The following is a 6,977-nucleotide window of genomic DNA, read 5'->3' on the forward strand; positions in this document are numbered from 1 at the left end:
AGGGATAGCCCTCACTGGATAGCAAGTTCCTCATAATTAATAGATAAAGTACATAAGCAATATCCCAAACGACTTAATTGTGAGAGGAAGAAATTTAGGATCAATTTGCTACAGAAGAAAACTTGGCTTACCTCTATACAAACTTATCCTGGCAAATCAATCTAAAGTTGATGGTTGAGATACTATTAATTACTTTATTTTGGATCTAATGGGAAATCATATTGAATTAGACACAAGAAAAACGCGAAAAAATTATCAATAGTTAAAATTTTCTAACCCCGTATGTTTGTGTTTTGATGGAAATGAATAGTTTATAAAGCCAAACTTGTTTATTTCCATCATATGCCTCTCACTTTTAATGTGACAATTTTTATTTTAGCATATTACGAATTATATAAAAAGTTATCATATAATTGGTTTATAAATTTAAATAAATAACATAAGAGAGATGGTTCAGCACAATGATAGTCAGTCAAGTTAGGTTAGGGTTTAGGATGAACAATTCAGGGCATACTTACCTGGCACAGGAGATACCGTGATCACGAAGGCGGTTTTCCCAGGGCGAGGCTCACCATTGCACTCCGGTGATGCTGACCCTTGCGATTAACCCAAATGTGGTTAACTCGAGTGCGAAATTTTTGTTAGTGGGGGACTGCGTTCGCGCTATCCCCCTTACACAATTCATAAGGGATTACATAAGAAATATAAGGTACAACGGCGTATTTTTACAGCTTAACAAGGTCTCTGTTAATAAATAGTACTTGATTTATGCTTAAGGTCAGCAAAGAATTTTTTTTCTACGCTACTTTTATATGATTTATATTTTGACAATTACGTGTGAATGAAAGATTTTCAAACTCTCTAATTGATGCCTAGTAACTCATAATATTGAAAGAAGTTGGTTTTTTTTTAATAGTCTGTATCACACTCAACAGTCACTCACTGTCACAGCAATGAAAGAAATCTATCATGATCTTGTTTACCAACACCTGATACACTGTCACACAGTATGGGGGAGGGGCCTCTAGCTCTTCAAAAACATAATCTCTGGTTACTGCACAAAATAGAGTTGTACGGACAATGACCTACTTGAAAAAAAAACAGATCACACAAATAAAAAATTAGCTATATTGAAAATTTTTAAATTCGAAGATGTTAACACCTACTGCTGTGCCCCTTTGTTTACAAATCTATCAATCACTTTTCATTCGCCTCTACCGCCGTGGACTTCCCCGAGTGTTGATGTTGTCGTCCACCCCTTCCCTGGTCGTAAATCCACCCAACTGCGGTATATGCTCAAACTTAACTGCCTTGAGCAGATTAATGATGTCGCCTCCTCTCTTAAGACCTCCCACCCTCCTATCCTCGTCTACTGTGATGGGTCTGTTACCACGCTGGGCAGCGCTGGGGCAGCTGTGTGGATTCCTGAGCGCTAGGCCTGCAGGAAAATCAGGGTCCACGACTGGGCCTCCTCCACTGATGCTGAAAGCATAGCCATCCTCGCGGGCATTCATGAGGTGGCGACCTACTGTATGCTCGCACTGAACGCTGGAACCTCCTTATAATCAGTGACAGCACTTCGGCGCTAGCGAGGCTCAAATTAGCCTCCCCCTCCTCCCCTGCCGCCCAACACACCCTAGCCGCCGTCGCCGGGCTAGAACAAACTGATGACATCCGTGTCAAGTTTATTTAGATCCCGTCACTTATAGGAATAACTGCCTGTGACACTGTTGGTCGGCTTGCCAAAGAAGCTACACAAGAAGAAGATATTGAAGCCGCTCTCGCCCTCTCCTTGAGTCATCTCAAATCTCGCATACACGCCACACAACGAGAGGCATTCGATGAAAATTGGACACACCTGAAGCAACGGGGTAGCTTCACACTATGCCACTATGACGCTGTAACCGGTGACGACAACCGCCACTACAAAGAGTATCAATCCATGACTCGATCTCAACAGATTATGTACATGAGACTGCACCTAGGGTACAGGTACCTATGGGAGTACATTGGCAACCCTGAGCCTGGCCGCACTGTTTGTAAAATTTGTGGCCAACCCGACTCTCACACCCTCTCTCACTACATCCTCACTTGCCCTATGACCACCTCCTACAGGTCCCTAGCTGTTACCAACACCTCTTCCCTCCCTGACCAGATATCCCTCCTCCTAGTGACAGGCCTGGCACTTGACATTATTAGGGACCTGCCACGCTTTGCCATAAACAGATGAAATGTACCAGGAACTTTCCCCCCACGCACTCATCATTCTCTCACTTTATGTAACTTGACAAAACCTATGACCCTTCAGGCTTTTACCCCCTTAATGCACGAGTCATAAAGGCAAGTATGAACTTTGCATACTTCCCAGATGGGCGCTGTAAATGCTTCTGCGCTTCACCTTGCACAGGATGTAAGGGGGTGCCCAATAAACTATCCCCCTCGGGGGCAAATCTGAATCTATCAATCAATTGCTTGACAATAATTATTTCCAGTTCCAGTATAATCAGAGATACAACTTAAGGCACCCAGAGCTACTCCTCCATAAAATACACATCCGAGCAAAGCCTACGCTCCCTTCCTTTAAATCATCTCTTAAAAAAAATCTATTGTCTAAGTATTAATATTTCTTGTAACACCTACTATATTTACAGTACCTGCTTTTATTGTACCATCAAACCGTTTTATCGGAAATTATCATGAAAATAGATAAGTAATTACCATTGCAATAAACATAATTGCCAACGAGACATAATCATGTTCTGTCCTCTTGTTCAACCTTATTACTGTACAACCCAATTGTAGTTGGGTAGGAGACGCTAATTTTCAGCAAATCAGCTCAGCTGGGGCGCCTGTGGGTAGAGCTGTACCGCTCTTGCCTTGCAAGCCAGTTGTCACGGGTTCGATTCCTGGGTCGGTGGAAATTTGTTCCGACACACTTGCCAGCTTCCCTTGGTCCTTGTTCACCTGGCAGCAAAGTAGGTACCTGCTATAAATCGAAAGTTGCGAATTCGTATTCAGGGAAAGTTGTTTGAGCTTCCAATAACTTGCTTTGACATAAACCACTGACTCTTCAGGCTTCTACGCCCTTGACTCTTCAGGTTTCTACGCCCTTAACTCATGAGACATATTCCTCCTACACCGTCTTCCACCTTCTTGAGCCAATGGCTCTCTTCTCTCCATCCCATCATCATCATCAACCATGAACTTAGCATGCTTCCCTGTTGGGCGCTGTAAACGCTTCTGCGCTTCACCTTAAACAAGGATGTAAGGGGGTGTCCAATAAAAAAAACAAAAAAAAACAGCTCAGCTGCGCCTTTCGCGTCACACTTAGAGGTCACGGTGATTGGCAAAGATGTAGGCACATAGGCAGGCTCTTTTTGGTGTAATATGCCTCTATAATGGCTTTTTGGCAGGAATATTGTCTAAACTAGATTCTCATAGATTTTCTCTAAAACATGACAATTTACATGGCACTGTTACAGAAGCATTTTTTTCCTATGTTTTTTTGTTTTTTTTTACGTTATCAAACTTGACTTGAAGCCTGTAGATAAGGATGAAGGGCTAATATTTGTTGCTGGGTTTTTGTTGGAAGTACTTTGGAAGTATTGGGGCGGGGGGGGAGGGGGTTAGGTGGACGTAAATGAGGGGAAAGTTTGAAGGAAATTAGGAGAGTTAAAGTATCCGGGCTCAACTAGACATGCTGTATTTTAAAATTCTTTATTGATCTTTTATACTAATAATTTAAGTTGTAGCTCGCTAGCTTTTGACTTTTCTTCTCGTTCATGTTTTGATATAACAGTAGATAGTATTTCAAGCGCTATAATAATTATTTAATGTTTTTTTTTTTGTTTTTTTTTTTAAGATTTATTGGACTGCTACTCCTGCGGACCTGAAGTTACCAGTTTCATACAGGCGTAATAGTGGTAGGTATGATTGATTGATTGATACGTTTATTGAGATACAAAAAAACATTAATACATCTCAAAGGGATGAAGTGACATAAGTCATCCTCACCCCAGTCCAGGAATGTCCCTCTCAGGACTCACATAAATCCCTAATATTTCATATAATTAGTTATAATACATAGTTATATTCTAGATGCAAAATTTCTATATTTCTTTAATATTTCATCTATTTTCCCATTTCCAAACATCCACTCTATTTGCATGGGGACATTATTTATATGGGCATTTCTATATACATTAAGCAATGGGCATTCCAGTATATAATGTGGCAGGGTATGGGATCTGGATGTTCTACAAACTCTACATTCTTTATCCTGTTCACTTCTCTCAGCTCCAAGTTCCCAATAATATTTATATCCTAATCTTAATCTCATATACACTGAATCTTTCCACCTACTCCTATCTTTCCCATATGTAAATTTTGTGTTCATGAGAACATGATGGTAATGTTTCATTGTTTCACTTTTCTCGTATATTTCATTCCTTTTGAAATTATCTTCTATTGATTGTATTTTCCGTAATTTGCTCCTTAATTGGCTAGTTTTATATTATCACAGTGGAGCAGAAAGAATCCCTTTCTATCAACAAAAAAAAATAGCCATCTTTTATGCCTCTTTACAACATTTTTCCAATCCTGCAACATTGCATATAACTCAGCTTGTGTTGATGAAATAAAACTGCTCAACCAGGGAGTCAATTTTGATGTCATCATTTCCTTGTTCTGTGTACTGTCTTATAAGGATCCCGCACTCTGCCCTGCCACTTGACATAACTGAACCGTCACAATATACATGCAATGTGTTTATTTTAGGCAAATTACTAATCTTATTCCCATATAAAGCCCTTAACTGTCCTGGTTCATGTAATGATTTCTTCATTGTGAGAGGCACTATGTCTAACTCTACTTCTCGTTCTTCCCAGGGTGGATTCTTACAACTCTTCTGAACAGCTGTATACCAGTCTGCCAGATTACATTTTTTAATAATATTTACTAATCCATTCATGTATCCTCTCTTGCCTTGCCTGCAGAAGGTCCTTTTATCTTTTAAACCATCATTTATATCTTGTACAAATTTACCCCCACTGTTCCCTCTCATTAATCGAACTGCTGCAACTGTATTAATTTCATTGACCCTCTGTGAAATGCTCTGTAACCCTAGTTCCATTTTCATTATCTCAATCATTGCATTCTTTTGACACCCTAAAATTATTCTCATTGCTTCATTTTGCATGATCTCAAGCTTCCGTAGCCTTCCTTCACCAGTACAAGAGAGGCCAGGTGCTGCATAGTCTATAAGTGATCTGATGGTAGAAATATACATCATTCTCAGTATGGGTACCCCAGCACCTTTACCACAACATGCTAGTGCCTTTAAGGGCTGTAATCTTGCTCTACATTGAGTGAGGACATGATATATTTCTGCGTCTTTACTTTCACTAGTAAAGCCAATATACATTCCTAAATATTTATACTTTGACACTTTCTCTACAATTTTTCCATTTAGAAAAACGGATTCAGTTCCTCTTCCTTTACATTCACACTTGGTTTTTTCTTCATTGATAACTAAGCTCATCTTTTGAGAAAGAACACTAAAATTATTTAATGCAATCTGCAAATTTTTTACAGAGTTTCCTTGAAATAAGATGTCATCTGCATAAATGATGGTTACAACTCCTTTGGGATATTTGTGTGAGGCTATCTTGTTCATTAACACATTAAATAACATTGGACTCAATACTCCCCCTTGGGGAGTGCCTAGTTCAAGTGCTCTTTCCTCAGACAAACATCCCTGATAACATACACAGATTCTCCTTCCATGCAAGTAGTCACCTATCCAGTGTAACAACTTTCCTGATACCCCTAGAGCAACCAGTTCATTCATAACTACTTCACTGTGAGCTTTATCAAATGCTCCTTGTAAATCCACAAAAACTCTACATCTGTCTGCATCATTTGATAAACATTTTATAACACAGTCTGAAGTACATTTCCCTTCCAAAAAACCAAATAAATTACAAGATAGATTTTCCCCGACAATATATACAAGCCTATTTAATAATACTCTCTCCATCATCTTGGAAAAACAAGATGTTAAAGACACTGGCCTGTATCCACCAGTTGCCTTAGGGAAAGGAATAACTATCGCTTTCTTCCATTCTGTTGGTAATCTACCCTCTGCATAGCTCATGTTGAATAAATCTAATGATGGACTATTTTCCATACCAACTAAGCAGTTCAAAATTTCATATGTCACACCATCTTCGCCTGGTGCTGTAGATTTTCCTTTTTTAACAGCATTTAATAACTCATCTTTAGTAATATCTACACATGTTACATCACAAATATTTAGAGCTGATGAAATAAATCTTTTTCTTTCATTTTGCCACTCATCTAATGCTTCTATTGTCCTGTTAGGCAGGGAGGCAACACTTGCTGCTTTAGCCCATTTGTCAACCAGTTTATTAGCTTCTTCCTCTGGATGAGGATGGCTAATAAAATTACTCCTTTTTCCTCTAATTTTGTTAATATCCTGCCATATTTCTTTGAGATTTTTACTCTCCCCAATGTGCTGTGCAAAATCTTGCCAATATTTCTCCCTTGCCTACTTCCTAGCCTGCCCACATATTTTGGCTATATCCATGAAGATTTCCCTATCTTCTTCTCTTCTACCATTCTTTACCCAATCTTTATGTGCTGCCCTTAACATTTGTGTCCATCCCTTCAACATTTTGTCATTGGTATAGCAGTGTTTCCTAGCCCCATGTCTCTTATCATTTATTTTTTTCTGTGTTGACTAAGTTAAATATCTTTCTATCTCCCCAACTAAGTCATTATAAAAGCTATCCATACAGACTGGTGTATAATTTCTGTACCATTTCTCTATATTTTGAGTAAACACTTGAGTGTCATCCTTGTTTAGTTTCAATCTCTTCCTCCTATATCTCACCTGTCTCTTCCCTAATGGTAATTGAACATATACAACAAAATGGTCACTGACTAGCTCCTTTATT

At 39.0% G+C, this 6,977-nt stretch overlaps 1 non-coding gene across 1 annotated transcript; it reads left to right on the forward strand.

Annotated features, from left to right (window-relative positions):
- The first annotated feature begins 510 nt into the window (after window positions 1-510).
- LOC121861980 lies at window positions 511-673 on the forward strand. Its single transcript, XR_006088148.1, has one exon. It is a non-coding gene; the product is annotated as a U1 spliceosomal RNA (small nuclear RNA).
- The last annotated feature ends 6,304 nt before the right edge of the window (window positions 674-6,977 follow it).

This window comes from Homarus americanus, unplaced genomic scaffold (assembly GCF_018991925.1).
Source record: "Homarus americanus isolate GMGI-L3 unplaced genomic scaffold, GMGI_Hamer_2.0 scaffold36367, whole genome shotgun sequence".
NCBI lineage: Eukaryota > Metazoa > Arthropoda > Malacostraca > Decapoda > Nephropidae > Homarus > Homarus americanus.